Source organism: Protopterus annectens, chromosome 6.part1 (genome assembly GCF_019279795.1).
Source record: "Protopterus annectens isolate FY-2018-M chromosome 6.part1, PAN1.0, whole genome shotgun sequence".
Classification (NCBI taxonomy): domain Eukaryota; kingdom Metazoa; phylum Chordata; order Ceratodontiformes; family Protopteridae; genus Protopterus; species Protopterus annectens.
The window spans coordinates 472,797,775-472,815,176 of record NC_056738.1 but is presented as its reverse complement, the minus strand read 5'-3'; the positions used below and the strand labels follow the sequence as shown (position 1 = coordinate 472,815,176).

General features: G+C 38.3%; 1 protein-coding gene across 12 annotated transcripts in view; it reads right to left on the bottom strand.

Annotated features, from left to right (window-relative positions):
* The window catches only part of PCBP3 (poly(rC) binding protein 3), a 964,963-nt gene that overhangs the window by 308,247 nt on the left and 639,314 nt on the right, over window positions 1-17,402 (bottom strand). For 3 of the 12 annotated variants that reach the window (XM_044075910.1, XM_044075913.1, XM_044075911.1), the window contains one exon: window positions 987-1,084. The exons of the other annotated variants lie outside the window; for them this stretch is intronic. The gene's annotated coding sequence lies outside the window, so the exon portion shown is untranslated. The remainder of the gene's footprint in view (window positions 1-986; window positions 1,085-17,402) is intronic. 12 annotated transcript variants of the gene reach the window in all.

Below are 17,402 nucleotides of genomic sequence, written 5' to 3'. Positions count from 1 at the left end.
TGTTGAGAGAGAAATTGCTCGCAAGGGTACTAATTACAATATTGCGAGAAAGACATATCGCAAAGTAAGCATTCTAGCACCAATGTAAAAGAACAAAGGGAGCAACCACAACTGTGGGCAGCAGATAAATATCAACTCCTGTCATGCTGCATGTAAGTGCTGAGGAGAGTGATTGATAAACAAATACGCAGAACAACAGAAAGTAAAATGGGAGATGAGCGGTTCAAATTCAGATCAGTATGCAGTATAAACAATGCATTATGTGTACTGAGATAGACAGATAGCTAGGAGAGAAACTGGGCATTTCTAGATTTGAATGAAGCATATGAAAATATCCCAAGAAAATCATGTGATGGTCTGAAGTCCAGAAACATTGGTTGAATTAGTTCAAGCTATGTGTAAGGGCCCAATAATACAAGTACAAACAGTATTCAGACTCACAGACCGGTTCTTAGCAGAAGTGGGCATATGTAAGTAGACAGATTACTGACACTGCAGTGCAACATAAGTGGTTCCTGAACTCGTGTCATCCTTGAGATCAGATGTTAAACCGAGGTCCCATCTGCTTGAGTTGGTGGTAATTCAGGTAGATGTGAAAGATCCAACAGCTAGGGCAATTTGCCCTAGTAGTATAAATACAACCTCAAATATCCCCTGAAAATAGGTCACTAGCCTAGTAGGACTAATTCCATCAATAAAGAATAAATAAATAAATTAGTTTGGGATGCTTTGGGTATAGCCCCGACATGGAGGAAAAGAAAGGTACCAGCCCAAGCCTGTTTAACTTAATGCATTCAATGGAGCACAGTTTACCTAAAAGCAGCATTATTTATACTGTAATATGCCATTCCCTTTTACATTCCATAAGACTGTAGCATCTTGTCCCTCAACTGATGTTTCCAATTAACTACCCATTTGTAAAACATTCTTTCCTGCAACAAAAATAACAGTAAAGTGCCAGCAATAACAAATGAGATCTGTCTTACCTCCAGTTAGAAGAAAATTACTTCTTCTAGGCAATGCACAAACAACTGTTGACTGGAGTTAAATGTCAGAGTATCCTAAATACTGCAGGTAGCTGGATCTATAAAACCAAACAGTGATTAAAGCTTGGCTGGTATTTGCTATATTTAAAAGTTTTGAATAACAACTAATACTGCACTCAGAAGGAGTAATGGACAGATACAGTATGGCACCAAAACAAGAACGTAAGAGAAGCAGTTCCTTTACCTCAAATGCCAAATTAAAACCTGGTGGTAATCACTACAATTTAAAGATTCATTGCAGTAACCCTACAAATAATCACACCAAAAACTCAGTAAGCTTGAGACATGAAATTCTATAATATGTGTGCCTCACTATGATAACAAGTAAACAGATTCCTCTTTATTTAATTTCCCCCACAGTATTTTGCAACTGAATTGTTATCGGTAAATGTGTTTTAAACTTCATGAAGATTATTTGCGATGAACGGTGTAATGTGAAGTACTGCTCTGACACAAGGGTCCCGATTCCAAAAGACTTGCTCTCAGCATAAGTGACCACATACACCGAGAGCAGGTCTTTTGGAATTTGGCCCCGAGCGTAAGCCTGTGTTTAGACTTACACCAAAGTAAGTCACTTACTGAGAGAAATCTTTTGGAATCTGGCACAATATGTTTCAATAGATATAAAATCAGAAAACATAATTTATTCATTTATTAATTCTCCAATGACCCTCTTAAGCATCACAGAAGAATTGGAACCTAATCTGACACTCAGTGTCCACACAACAGAGAAGCTAATACCTGCTGGAGCACCAGCCCATTGCAGAAAGTATACATAAACTTTATGCAGTTTGAAGGATCTCCAATTCACATGTGGCATATCCTCAGGATATGGGAGGAAAACAGTCCACCAGCCAAAAACCTACACAGACTCCACAAGTGAAGAACAAAACCTGAGAGCTATGAAGCTTTCCAGATACTGCAAACATGCTTATCCTGTATCACTTCTGTATGCCAGTCTGCACACCAAGAAACTGCACATACATGTGTTATTTGTAGTGCCCTTAATACTGCTTACAGGCTTTCTCAGGTTATTCTTCCTTACAGGCTTAGTAACGAATCACAGATTAATGTGGAGGAGCTTTCTTCCAACTATCCATTCCCCTGGCATGCATATAACTTTTAGGAATTCCCCAGTGGATCAGTTTAATTACATGATCATGAGAAATAACAAAATACTGTACACAATAGCGCCACTTCTTAGAAATAATGTCAGTATTCTACAACCTACGATTAGTTTTGCTAATCATAATGTTGGCGATCTCAGTCACGAAATTAGAAGTTCTGCTTAGTTAAAAGAAAACTTTTGCTTTTACTTGTTGCGCGGAAATGCATAGTTGTCTGACAGACTTAGAAATATACGCAGAATGTTAATTATGACCTGGGTTTCTATTGATTGTACTTTCACCATATAAAGTTATTTTCCATAGTCAATAAATTCAGAAAAGATCTAAAACTTTTCTTCCTTATAGAGGCTTGCTGCAAATGCTTTCAGAGTAACTCTGTCACTTAAACATGCAACCACATACATCATCTCAGGTTTATATTAGAACATCGAATTTTCAAAACTTTGAATGTTCTAATATCGAACCCTATTCAGTGAAAGCTGAAAACATTGAACATACAGAACAGCAAATTTTTTCCTAGGGAAAAAATTTGCTGTTCCAAAGCACACAACACAAGCACACCAAACAAACAGCAATCCGCACACATACACCTAAAATCTTACACCTAACCCTATACTAAACTATACACACACCACTAATTATCCACTTACCTTAACCCAAACCCTAACCCTAAGGTCAGTCACTATCGCACACTCACCTCACCTGCGCCTTAACCCTAACTCACCTACCCCACCCTAATCCTCATGTCCACACAATCGCACACATACCTAACCCACACCCTAACCCTAACTAACCTAACCTGCACTCAATTGCACACTTACCTGAACCCAACCCGTAACTTTCCACCACAGCGCTGAAAATACCGAAGCAACAGAAACGGACAACCAAATTCTATCCCTAGGAAAAAATTTTGTTTTCTGTTGCTTCGATATTTTCAGCTTTCGCTGAATAAAGTTCGATATTAGAACATTCAAAGTTTTGAAACTTCGATGTTCTAATATAAACCCCATCATCTCTATATCTTACAACCTAAACCCATTTATTTATATATCATCTCTTCACATTGTATTTCCAGGCCCCCCCAGCCATCTCCTTTCTTTCACTTTTTCACCCATTCACCATTTCACCTTCCTATATATCTTCCTTATATCATAACTGCTCGCATACAACTCTCTGTAATGACTTCTGATCTGTGTGGTATAAAAAGCTGACAACTGTAATGACTATCACATGTATAAATATTTAGGTCTGAGGTATACCCAAACACATTAATATTGTATCTAAACACACATGTTCCTTTGTCTAAATATTGTATATCTCATGTATAATTAAAACACTTGCTGACTGTTTGCATGTCCTTCCACTGTTGATTTCTTACACTCGGCTGAGTCTGACAAAGGTTCATGGAGATCAACTCTCTTTCTCTGTCAACAAATGTATAAATAAATAAATCCACAAAGGCATTCAAAGTACCATGAACAGTTGAAAATAGTAAAGATAAGATGGAAAGGAGAGGAAATACAATCATAAGGTAATTAGCAGGTAGACTAAAAGGGCATATTGTCTCCTTTTGCTATCAAGCAAATGGAATGGAAAGTAACACCTTTAGATACCAGAGATTCATATGGATAAGGCTAAAATACTCTGTTTTATCTGGAACAGCTACTCATCAGGCCTCAGGAAATTCAGTGTTGCAGCTAATATACTGTTCCAGTCCACATTGGCAAATTCCATTATCTATTACAAGATTCGGAGGATCTGGATATATTCCCTCATCATTTTCAGGTTTATGTAAAGCACTCAAAATAATTTTTTAGCTGAAAAGGTAAGAGAAAGGGAACATTGGTGCTAAACGAAAGGTGTTATCTGACAAATGAGTCCCAAAAACTATTGCAAGTCATTGCTGTTAAGCCTGTTTATCTCCTGAGCCATATGGAACCTTGTCTTGTCAGTGTTTACCATAGTGGAGAATGAGAGTATGACAGCTGACTAAGAACTGTATAGAGTTATAGGTAAAGGACCTGTTTTTGTATATAAAAATAATTTTAGTTTTAAAACCTTATTACAACATGACAGTACCACTGTTGTTCTCTTTAATACTGAAAGAATTAAGGAACATACAAATGTGGAAGTTGTACTATCTGTGGATTTATTTATGAGGGTCCGTATATTAGTTTTTCCCATATAGACAGGACTTTTGATGCCCTTAACCATTTTAACTGTATGTCTAAAGGTAAGGTTTACCCAAATATTTGTACTGGATGTCAAAGATTTTATATAGGAATGACTACCAGAACATTACAAAAAAGAATTAAAGAACACTTGTATGCTAATAAAATGAAAGATGATAATGCGCTTTGCACAGACACACAATCACGTGTACTAAATTTTTTTAAAAATATTTTATGTTTTGGAGCAACTTTACACAGACTATAGAGGCAGGGATTTTAAGAATAGATTAGAAAGGAAAGAGACATAGTGGCAATTGAGACTGAGAGCTGATAGCTTGCCTGGACTTATTTTAACTGTTAATATTCAATGTTTTTTTTTTTTTAAGTAGGAGGTTAAAAATGACACTGGGCTGGATTCAGTAAAGCCTACAATGAGTGAACAGATAACACAGACATCATGTGCACCTTTTCTTCCTGATTTTAGTTTTCCTACAGATATTCTTACAGCTTAAAATATTGACAGGGATTCATAAAGGTTACCACAAAGTGTGGACTACATGCACACGTAGTATAATCTTTCTGAGTGACTAGAAGGCACAAAAAATGTGATAAGAATTTTATTGAATACATATCATGCATACTTAGTGTAGGCTTTATTGAATCTGGCCCAATTATCTCTTTAAGTTAAGTCCATCATTAATTGAAATTAATTAAGTTTTCAGTTGATGGTATTTTAAGATGTTGTATATTAATGTGATTTAGGTTTACCTCTGATTCTGAAGAAGTCCCTGCTTAATGGTGGATGAAAGCAATCAGTTAACATTTTTTATGCTATTTCTTTTGCTTTTTGATTTTATCCGAGTACATCCTGATATTGCTAGTTCCAAGAGTGATTGGTTTTGTTCGCTGGTTGTATTTATCGCTTTCTGAATGCTTTTGCTTATATTAGTATGACAGCTGATGTCTGCGTCTTCTCTTCTAATGCCATCCTCTGATTGTACCATGTGACATATAGTCTCTTCTTCAAGGGAATACAAAGAATATTGCTGCTTCACCTTAGCACAAACAGCAGAGGTGGGTGTGCCATGTGAATTCTAAGTCCTGATTTGTGAAATATAAACAATGCAGAAATCCATCTCTCACACTATAACCAATGAACCTGTCTTATCATAAACAAAATCAGATCTTTTTCTTGTTTAAGCATCATTTCAGTTAAGTGTCTAGGTAGTTTATCTAGACAAATTAATGTTAATCCTATTGGCTAAGAGTTGTATTGTGTTGGTATAATACTATTAGCACCTGTTTGTGTATCTTCTTACTTCATCTTGGATTTTTAAATGTGTCCCTGAGAACCTTGTGCATACATGCATTAGATTATTAATGAACAAGCTATTTTCTTGTTTGCACAATTCACTCCATACCTCTGATAACTTTGTTAACTTCAAGTAGGACAGCAAGGTGACTATCATATACTTCCGGAATCATGGCTCCATATTTCTCTGATTGTTGTCTTACTTTTGCTGAGAGTCGAATGGACGAGATTTCATCTAGTCAGTTTCAAATTGCCAGCACCAAACATGGCAATTACCGTTTCACATAGAAAATCACAGCAAGTGCATTTTCTATTAGCATAGCAGCAATGATTCACTGTGTGTGGAATTCTCTGTTATCACATCTGTAATGTGACTGTAGAGTTAGTAAGTTTATGTAACGGATTTGTGGATGGGTGCAGGATAGCTTGCCCATTCAACAAAATAAAAGCCTTTTAAAGTGGTTTCATTGACTTTAAATTTTAACTTTTTTGTTCGGTAGAAACAGAGCACACTGTGCTATTTATAGCCCATGTACCAGAATCTTTCCTGGACATGGTACTGCTAACATCCGTTTCTTAGTAAGCTTGATCTCAAGTGCCTATGTTAGCTTGGAGTAATAAAAACACAAACATCCAGCTCAGTTCACCAGGCAGTGTAAATAAATATATTATAATGTATACAAGCTTTCACAAACAGCTTTTTAATGAGTTAAATTGTCAAAATTGCCAACCACTGAAACAAATAACATTTCAATTAGTGATTTCAAGTATCCACATATACACTGGCAAACCTGTATTACCAACAGCGAATATTCCTGGAGATTTTTGGACTTTGTAAAATCAAAACACTTGATGAAATAGTCATCCTGCTCACCAGAAGTTTAAATCTTCTTGAGCATTTTCTCACAAATGTTTCCCCAGAGCTGCACCACTGCATTTGTTACCCCCTGCGAACAAATCTGATCATCTCGCTTGACCTTTTGCCTGAAAAACTTCTTTGTAGGCCCGCTGTAGGTCTACTACATTCAGGGATTACTCCAACACCAATTACTTACTATTTGCTTCTTCTTCTTCTTCTTTCAGCTTTTCCCGGTTAGGGGTTGCCACAGTGGATCATCTGTCCGCTCATGATTGGCAGTGGAGTTTTACGGTGTCGAGTTGCCAGCCCAGCACCCAACCTTCCACAGAAGGCACACACACACACACACACACACACACACACACACACACACACACACACACACACACACACACACACACACACACACACACACTCACACCTAGGGCCAATTTAGAGTGTCCAATCCACCTACTGCATGTCTTTGGGATGTGAGAGGAAACCAGAGCACCCGTAGGAAACCCACGCGACCACAGGGAGGACATGCAGACTCCGCATAGAAGGCACCACAGCAGAGAATTGAACCGGAGAACCTCTTGCTGTGAGGCGGCAACGCTAACCGCTGCACCACCGTAGCTGCCCACTATTTACTGATAAACACAAATGGTATTGATCCCAAGGAAATCATGTACCTGAGGCTGCGGCCTATGCCTCTGAATTTGACTTCCTTATGAATAGATGAGTTAAGGCAATTATACCAGTCAAGTGTATGTATGATATCATGCTTAAAAGTAAATCCTTATTAATACATACAATGGAATGACCAAGTCAACAAAAAATATAAGAAAAAGAAAAAGCTCCTGCCCTGTTGAAGATTTCCATTTCATCATTAAAAGCAGTATTTAACTGGTATGTTCCTCAGGCATACCATTAGCAAATACAATGTCAGCTTTGAACTTAGGGTTACAGTTAATTTAAGAAAGCACCATATGTCCTTATGCAGCTATATTTGGAAGCTTAAAAGTAACCAACAATTCTGTACAGATGATGTCTCCTTCTCTGACCTTGGGAACATTTATAATATTCTCATCCAAATTCACCCCAGCTACCTTCCCTTCTTTCCTTCCTTCCATTTCTCCCTTTTTCATTTTACAACTCCCATCCCAATATTACCAGTTCCAGTAGTCATTTCAATATTCCTGGAAGTTTGATAAGAATCCCTAAGGTCCAGCTGGCAAAACTTCTCTATTAACTCTTCAACCTAAGTCTGACTACTGGTTCCATCCACAAGGTGTAACCCTGGTAATTACAAACCTATTAATCTCACTAGTATCATCTGTGAGACTATAGAGCTTTTTATAGATGAACTAACAAAACATTTAACTAGGTAATCTTATATTCCTGGAGGGTCCCATTCAGATGCTCATCTCTTCAGAAAACCAAACCTCATATGGTCAGGTCCATATGATCGACTTTCTAAAATGTTGAAGCTTTTGAATGGATATCTCCGCACAATGGGGATCAGGGAATTTACCCTTTTCCCCACTGTAGTGCAACCTCAGAGTTGATACATATAACATGCAGGGGGTGTGGTGGGGTGCAAAGAGGCTTGGCCCCCCTGCAAAAACATAGATTTTTGTTGTTTTTCAAAGTTCGACTTTTCAAAAAATTGGAGTTGGCCAAAAATGTGATTAAAGCCTTCAGTCAACAAAGGGTCTGAGGAAATAAAGCAACTAGGGGTAACTCACCATACCAAATCCTAGTGTCCAGATTGTAAAACTAGGAGAAAGAGCCAAAGCATAGGTTCCAAAAGCTAATGTCTGGTTAGGCTCAATTGTCCAACTAAAACAAGTACGCCTATGTAGATACCTTGCGCAAATCATGTTTTAAAATATTTGATTTGCTAAAAAACACAGCAAAGGCATCAGAGAAATGCTACAAGCAAAATCAGCATATGCATGCATGCAAGTAAGTAGGTAGAATGAGCTCCTTAAATCTCAGTTCAGGTATAAACAAAACAAACAACAGGCAGCATGTGGTTGGTTTCATGTCAGGCACTCCAAAGCCAGGTGTTCATATGGCATCAGGAAGACACTCTTCAGCCAGTAAAACTTGGCAGATGTACTTCAGTTCAAGAAGACTTTATTGATAGCATCCAAGTGCCATAGCCGGCCTTAGGCATAGGCCAACTAGGTGGTTGCCTAAGGCGCAGCTGTAGCAGGGATGCTTTTCCAGTAATCTGGATGCTGTAGGTAGACCAGGATGGGGCACCAAGTGGTGTGGGTGCACTGTACAGACCTCTTGCCTAGAGCACCAGTTGACCAAAAGGTGGTCTGCCAAGCACTATATAGTGGTTCTGAAATAAATGATGTTCTGCACTAAACATTTGTGGCACTTTCAGTATTCTTCATCAGGGATGCTAAAAAATGTTAGTAAATTATTAGACACTTAAAAAATAGTAGAAAACACCTTAGGAAACCATATAAGAACTAAACTAAAACAGTTCCATTAAAAAACAAATGGATGAAAACCGATAATGGTAAACTTCAGAACAGTTATGTGAAGCAATGTCCAACTGTAAGAAGAGAGATGTCTGACTGCATAAAAAGGGAAACCTCCATTAGGCCTTATTATGAATAATACAAAAAAAGCAATTGTAAAAAAAAAAAAAAAAAAATTTGAACAGACAGTTCAGTCCTAAGAGAGCTAATAAGTAGTGGGAACCATGACAAAAAATAAAACTGTCGCTACTTCCCAGTCCCTCGTTCTGGATCATTAGAGAAGGCTGAAAGTCCTGGGGACTGTCTTTTCAATGATATTTACTGTGATCCAGTTTTCTGAGGTTCAGAATTAGGTTGATAGATTCTTAAGTCCTGGTTTCTTCCAAGCCATCAGTCGAAACCTGCCAAATCAGCTCCCTCTTCTCTAGTAGATCATTAAAGCTGCCATTTAAAGCGATCTTGGGGATATGGTCCAGGATGTGGAATATGAACTTCCTGTGTCCTGTGCTGTGCTTTGCATGCACTGCAAGAGGGTTTAAAAGGTAGAGGTATCAGAGGTCTTGTAGGTGTCTCGCTATTCTCAGCTTTAATCTGTTGACCGTCTTCCTGACATAGAAGGCTTTGCATTTGAAGCACTGTGCTTTGTACACAGCCCCTTCGGTATTGCAGTTACCCTTGGTCGAGGAGGTAAATTCCTTTTAATGATCTACTGGGGAAGAACGAGCTGATTTGGCAGGTTTTACTGATGGCCTGGAAGAAAGCAAGACTTAATACCACAGAATCTATCTTCCCAATTCTGAACCTCAGAAAACTGGACCACAGTAAATACTATTGAAAAGACAGTCCCAGGACTTTCAGCTTTCTCTTATGATCCAGCATGAGGGACTGGGAATTATTGTCAGTTTTGTTTTTTGTCATTGTTTCCCCTGCTTGTTAGGTCTCTTAGGACTGGATTGCCTGCTTGATTTTTTCCAGTTGCTTGCTGTGTATTATTCCTAATAAGGGCTAATGAAGGTTTCACTTTTCATGCAGTCAGACATCTCTCTTCTTATAGTTGGACATTGCTTCATGTAACTGTCTTGAGGCTTATCATTATCTGTTTTCATCCACTTGTTTTTCGATGGAAGTGTTTTAGTTTAGTTTTTATATGGTTTTCTAAGGTTCTTTCTACTATTTTTTGTTTCTAATTATTTACTAACATTTTTCAGCATCCCTGATGAAGAATTCTGAAAGCGCCACAAATGTTTAGTGCAGAATATCATTTACAGGCTTACATAATGTTTAAACGAAGCGTTGTTTCTGTTAGATTTGATTGACTTAAGTGTTACACAATGAATCAAAAGGGCAGGATATCAGGTACAGGTTTACTTAATATTAAACAAGGAGTTTTTTCCTGTAAATTTGATTGACTTAACTGCTACTGTTACACAATGAATCAAAACCATGGGACAGGTACCATCTTAATGTCACATTTGATTGGAATAAAGGGTCAAGCCCTCTACACACCCATGCACCTTGATACCTGCCTCTGACACTTCCATATACTTGGCAATAAAAATCCTGTTTTCAACACTGCTATTTCAGAGCCACTAAGTAGTGCTTGGATGCTATCAATAAAGTCTTCTTGAACTGAAATATGATTGCCGAGATTTATTGGATGGAGAGTGTCTTACTGATGCCATATGGGTACCTGGCATTAGAGTGCCTGATGTGTGACCAACTGCATTCTTGTTTATTTTCCTCATACCTTGTGACCAACTGCATGCTTGTTTATTTTCCTCATACCTGAACTGAGAATTTAAGTTTCGGTTGTTTGTTTTGCTTATACCTGAACTGAGATTTAAGGAGCGCATTCCACCTAATTACTTGAATGCATGCATATGCTGATTTTGCTCGTAGCATTTTTCTGGTGCCTTCGCTGTATTTTTTAGCAAATCAAATATTTGAAACATGATTTGTACAAGGTATCAATACAGGGGTACTTGTTTTGAGTTGGACAATTGAGCCAAAACAGACATTGGCTTTTGGAACCTTTGCTTTGGCTCTTTCTCCTAGTTTCACAATCTGAGCACTAGGATTTGGTTAGGCGAGTTACCTCAAAGTTCGACTTTTCAGAAAGTCATTCTTATGGTCTTGACTTTTTAAACAGTCAAGCTTCTGAATGGGATCTATCCCTGGGCAACACACCAGCTTAATTTTATAAAAGGCAGGTCAAGCCGACTCACCATGAATGATTCTTTTAAACGGTTATTAAGGCCATTGATAAGAGCTATACATTCCACGCTGCTCCCTAAGTGCATCCAGCATTCCGTCTACTGCTGCTACTGCTTCTCACTGTACTCCAAATGGTCCAGTTATGGTCAACACTCACAGACTCCTTTTCCTTCTCTGTTGCTGTTATCTCCAGTCACCTAAATGAAGTCATGCTAAGATTGCTCTGGTCTGAGTGCAGTACTTTGCATTTGCTTGCACTTCAACTGTCATCTTTCTGTCTATACATTTAGGCCTTATAATTCATCTCCTAGAATCTTACCCCTAACTTCCACTGCTGCATCTGTCTTTCAGCTATCAGCAAAGAAACTGATATGTTTTCTGTGCCTTCACTGGTAGTAGGGACAAAGGGTTAGGGCTGTGAGTTGTAGTACTACTGGTACAAGGTTTGATTCCCTCAGCCCTCACTGTGTGACCTTGAGAAGGTCACTTAACTAGACACTGTTTAGGGACAACTGTAAATTTTGGTTAAGTTGCACAGTGGTCTTTTGGTCCGCAAGCCTAGTAACTACCAATAAGTCACTTTTCTGATTCCTGGCATTGTTCTTGTCACCACAAAACTCTATGAGATACAGCTATCCAATTTGTCCTTCATAATCCTACTTTCAATCCCTCCAGTTTTCTTGTCAGACTGTTGTGTGGGACCAGTTACTGGCCTTGCTGAAGTCCAGATAGTACTTATCTCCACATTCTCCTGTAATTCAGTAATAAAACAGGAATACATTTCAATGACCACTTTTTCTGGTCATGAACCCATGTTAGCGGGTTCCAAAAATGAACATGATGTGAACAAGAAAGCTTTTGGGAGTTACAAAAGAAAATAAGAGAAATTATAGAAGAATGAAAATTGAATTGCACCTTGAGAATCGTGTATATGAGTAGGTCAGAGGAAAAGAAGTAATCAGGAAGGCTAGTGCAAACTTAAAGGTAAACATTGTGACTGGGCAGGGGCACAATCATTTATTTCTGCCTTATTGAGAAACATTGGCGGGCAAGGCTGGACATGTGAATATTGAATGAGGAACTATTAGGAAGCAAGCGATCACAAAAGTGTGCAGAACAAGTTTTCTGTTCCTTTATTTATAGAAGGACATAAGGGAAGTGTGCCAACAGGGCAATGTGAGAGAAGCAAAATAGAAATGTTACTCAAAGGAGTCTGTAGTGACAATGCATCGGGACCAAACACAATTTCGTCATGAGTTTGACAGTTGGCAGACTTGCTTGTAAAAACTAACAAGCATACTAGATGGTCTTCTTGGATGCCATTGAGGTAGTACTGGATTAGAAAGTGACCAAAGCTGTGCATTTGCAAAAACGTGGATAATGAAAAGACACATGTATCTCTAATGCTGTTTGTCTCAGTTCCATCCCATAATAACACAAGGAGAAAAGTCTTTGAGGCAAGCTATTAGAGCTCCTGAACAATGAATCTACAAATAAGCAAAAGTAAGAGGTGCTTCCAGGACAGTCAGTCCCATTTCTTATACGGTTAACTACAGAGAGGTTCAAAGGGAATTTAGTGGATATATTATATCCACCTTTTCGCAGGACAACTGAACTTCCACAAAACATTGATCAACAAGAAAATTAAAAAGTATAGGAAAGGTCTGAAAAAAGTGGAATGGAAATAAATCTGGATAACTGGTAAAAATCAAAAACTGACAGTTGTTGTTGTTTGTCTTTCGGCTTTTTCCCAGTAAGGGGTCGCCACAGCGGAACTCTGGTCCACTAATGATTGGCAGTAGATTTTTATGAAATGCTGAGGTGCCAGCTCGATGCCCAACCTTCAACGAAAGCACGTCCATTTACACACACATGTCTTTCGAACGCTACCCAACCGCGGGGAGGACATGCAGACTCCACACAGAAGGCACTCCCAAGCCAAGCCGAGAATCGAACAGGAGAATCTCTTGCTGTGAGGTAATAACGCTACCGCTGTATCAGTGCGGAAAAATCAAAAACTGACAGTAACAGACAGTTATTAGAGAAATAGCTGCCAATAGAGATCAACATAGATCTGAAGTGGTTCCAGTCCTATCTGTATAAGATATTATACTACAAGAGAAATTCAAGAGTACTCTGTTTGCTAGTGAAAAGAAGATTAGAGGTGTAACTACAGGTGTTAAACATCTTTAGCTTAATCTATACAGGCTTTCCGAGTGCATTATAGGTAGCAACTGGAGTTTAACTTCAGTTCTTTGTGTGTGTGTGTGTGTGTGTGTGTGTGTGTGTGTGTGTGTGTGTGTGTGTGTGTGTGTGTGTGTGTGTGTGTGTGTTTGTGTGTGTGTATACACACACACACACACACACACACACATATATATATATATATATATATATATATATATATATATATATATATATATATATCTATGGAAATCGTTACATTGTAAATGTAAAAAGGCCTTTCGTTAATCTAGTAGAGTTTGGCTTAGAGGTTACCAGATTTTGGATCGAAGAGGTAAAGTGTTTATTCAGAAGGGTAGCTGTTTTCTGAGAGGAAGAGTTAGGGTATGGGGAAGGATTAGAGGGCTTTCCAGGATAGAGGATGTTGTTGAGAGTTGACCAAAATTTTCGAGGATTGGATTTGTTGTTAAGCTGAGCAGAGCTATAGTATAACTTTTTGTCATTAGTTGTATGTTTTTTGCAAGATTCCTCAGTTGCCTGTATTTTTGAAGAAAAGGTGGTTGTTTAGTTTTAGTCCAGGTTTTCCAAGCACAATCTCTTTGTTTCATAAGGGACCTAGTCTCTTTGGAGAACCAGGGAACATGGTTTGATTTTACTCTGATCTTCCTAGAGGGAGCTAAGGAGTTTAGAGTATACATGAAGATGCTACTGAAAGTGCTTACAGCATCATTTAGGGGGAGGTGTTTTAGGATGGACCAATCTATGTTGTGGAGAATGGAGTTAAATTGGGATGAATTGAAAGTCGATAGTTTTTGACAGTCTTTGATAAGTTGGGGTTTAGGAATATGGGAGTAGTGTCTTAAGATGGTGGTAGGGAGATGATCACTGAGGGAGTCAGGTAAGGTGGTGGGATTGTGGTATTGGTGGGGGGAATTGGTAAGGATCTAGTCTATGATGGAGCTGGAATTGGAATTTTTATGGAAGCGAGTGAAAGATGTTATAAGTTGGTGGAAGCTGTCTGTGTAGGTGGATACTGAGTTGGGGGGAGTCAGTTGTGAGTTTGGACCAATCAGTGTTGACATCACCAAGGATAAGTGTCTCATATGGTATGTTGTGGGAGAACCAGGATAGGATATTTTCAAGAATGAGCAGATTGTTACACAGCCTACAATTAAAAGCACAAATCAAGGAAGCATTTACTTCACTTGCCCTACTGTTTTACTTACTCCTGAGCTGTGAGGTAGCTTGACAAGAAAGTCTCTTTGCTCTACTTCTTTTTATCAGATAATGTTCCAGGTTTTGCTAATTACTTTTATTTGCATATTTTATGTTGAATTCTTGAGATTTAAACAATGATGCTACTTGTTTTTATGTGTAATTGTTTTTTAATATTTCATATATGATAAAAAATTTTCAATAAAAAATGGCAAAAAAAAATGCACAGCAACACACACACACACACACACACACACACACACACACACACACACACACACACACACACACTGATGTGATAAGTCAAGCTTACATACGGGCTAGCTTGAGTTCTATTGGAATCAGCTTTATAATTACTTCATGTTTGAAATGAGGGCTATAGTCACCTAGGTTAATTCATATGAAAGAGCAAACAAAGAAAATGCATGGTTCCCAGATTAGGTTTTGAGTCAAGAGATGTTATAGTAGTAGTGCCACTACAAAGAGCACTAGAAAGGCCATGTCTGAAATATAACTCTGCATCCAGTTCTTGCACCCTGATACAGTGAAGGAGATGACATTAGTTGAGACTGTATAAACAAGATCAATTAAAATGGTGATGGAACTAGAAAGACTAACATAAGAGAAAAGAGGATGTCAGATATGCTTATCTGAATCTGAGCAAAGCATCTGCTACTATGACATATGCTGGCATTGTAAATAAGCTAAGTAGCTTAAAAGCAGACCTACTCATGGTAAGGTGGACAGCCATACTGGCTGAAAGATAGTACCCATGTAGTTAATGTGGCAAGTACCTTTTCAGAAAGTAAGAAAGTAACTAGTGGTATGTCCCAAGGCTCAGTATTGAACCCTCTCACTTTCAGCATCTGTTTCTCCAATGTTCATAACAGGAATCAGGACACTTCGGTTAACTAAATTTCCAGATTACTGAAAACTGTCTATTAAAGTAAATATCCTACTGATACCCATTCATTATAGCAGGAACTAAGCCTCATTAACAAGTGGTGCATGGAAAAAATAAAAGTGAAAAAGTGTAACATTGTCACATTTATTCCATGATAATACAGTCTGGAATAGTGAAACCCTTAACTCCATGTAGCAGAAGCAGTGAGACAATCCTTCTATTTAAAACAACTAACATCTAAAGTCATATCATCCAGAGCAAAAGAAGTAATAATCCTTCTTTATGTAGCCCAAATTAGACCAATTATTGAGTACATAATCCCTTTCAGAATGCAGCTTTCTAGAATCATTATAGGCATATTAAACAGTTAGAAAGTCCCAGAGGTAACTAACCAAGACAACCATAGTTCTTAAGTCTCTGAGCTCTCAGGAAAGACATGAAGTGCCATCCCTTTGCTTAGTTTCTTACAGGCTGTAAGGGGTGATCTGTGCCTTGTATCCCGCACCACTATAGATCATGTGCTACTTGATATTGTGTATCTTTTCAATCAGAAAGCTCTGGTAATGCCAGGACTATAGTCTTAAATCTACACTACCAAATAAATAAAACACGTTGGAGAGACAAAAATTAACTAAGGCCAATTTCCACCTCTGGAAGAGACTTTCTTTGCAATTTAAACAAAACAATGTCCTGGAATCCTTCAAACTAATACTGAATGATTGGAGAGGTAACCATAAATTTCCTCTGGGACTAACCTGCATTGTGATTCTTGAACGAGGGAAACAGAATGAGGGTGGATATTGAAAAGGTGAAGATGGCCTTGAGGCTAATTTACTTTGTATTTTCTATGATCATGCATTCCTGTGTAAACACTGGAAGAATGACGAGGGTGGTAGTTGTGGCATAATACAGAAATAGAAGGTTGTCAGGGATAAAGTGAGGGAGTGTAAAATCAGAAGTGGAGACAAAAGGAATGAAAGATACATAAGTGGCAACTAGACAAGCCAAGGCAAGATTCAGAACTGATTTAAGAAAATTCCAAATATCCAGTGCCATTACGAAAGCCATTCAAGTCATTAAACCGCTTACTAATGGCATTGCCTGTTAGTCCTCATTACCCTTTACTATTCCCAAATCGGGTCCATACAAGAATACAGTACATCCTTCAGTGGATACTTGTGCAGCCACATGACCCATCTTGAAAAACATCAACAGTTCCTCATCAAATGCATTAGAGGTATGCAACCCATATGTTATCCAGACAATTAAAAGTTCTATGTCTGTTCCCTGACTTTGATAGCCTCCTATGTGATAATCTGCATCAGGCCTATAAATGCTCTAAGTGACCTGCTACACGCATGCAAGACTAGTAGTAACACTAATACAAGATCAGGGGGTCCATATCTATATTGGTACATAAACTAGACTAATTGGAGTGACAGGTGTCTCTACCAAAGAATCCCCCACCTCTGGAACAAACTCACACTTATAGTACTCATTTATAACTTATACAAATAGATGGGCAACCAGAAATTTATCCCACAAAGTTATCCCAGGCCAAGTACTCCCATACTCCATGGGAAGAGGTGTGTATAAGCAGTTGGGTAGTCTAGTGCAAATACAGGGATCAGGCTTCAGAAGAATTAAATGGTATGTTGTCTGGTAGCAGCATTTGAACCCATAAATACAGTTTCATGGAAAAATAACTTGGTTTCAAGAGTATGTGAGATAAATGGTGGTGTGAAGGGTGAAGGTCAGAAGAAGATTTCCCTTGTCACTAGCAGTAATACTGAGGAAGACTGATTACACAATAACCTCCTCTTGCTTATATATGATTGCATACAAATAGATAAACATGTTTGGCCATTAATGACTGAGTTATACAGACAG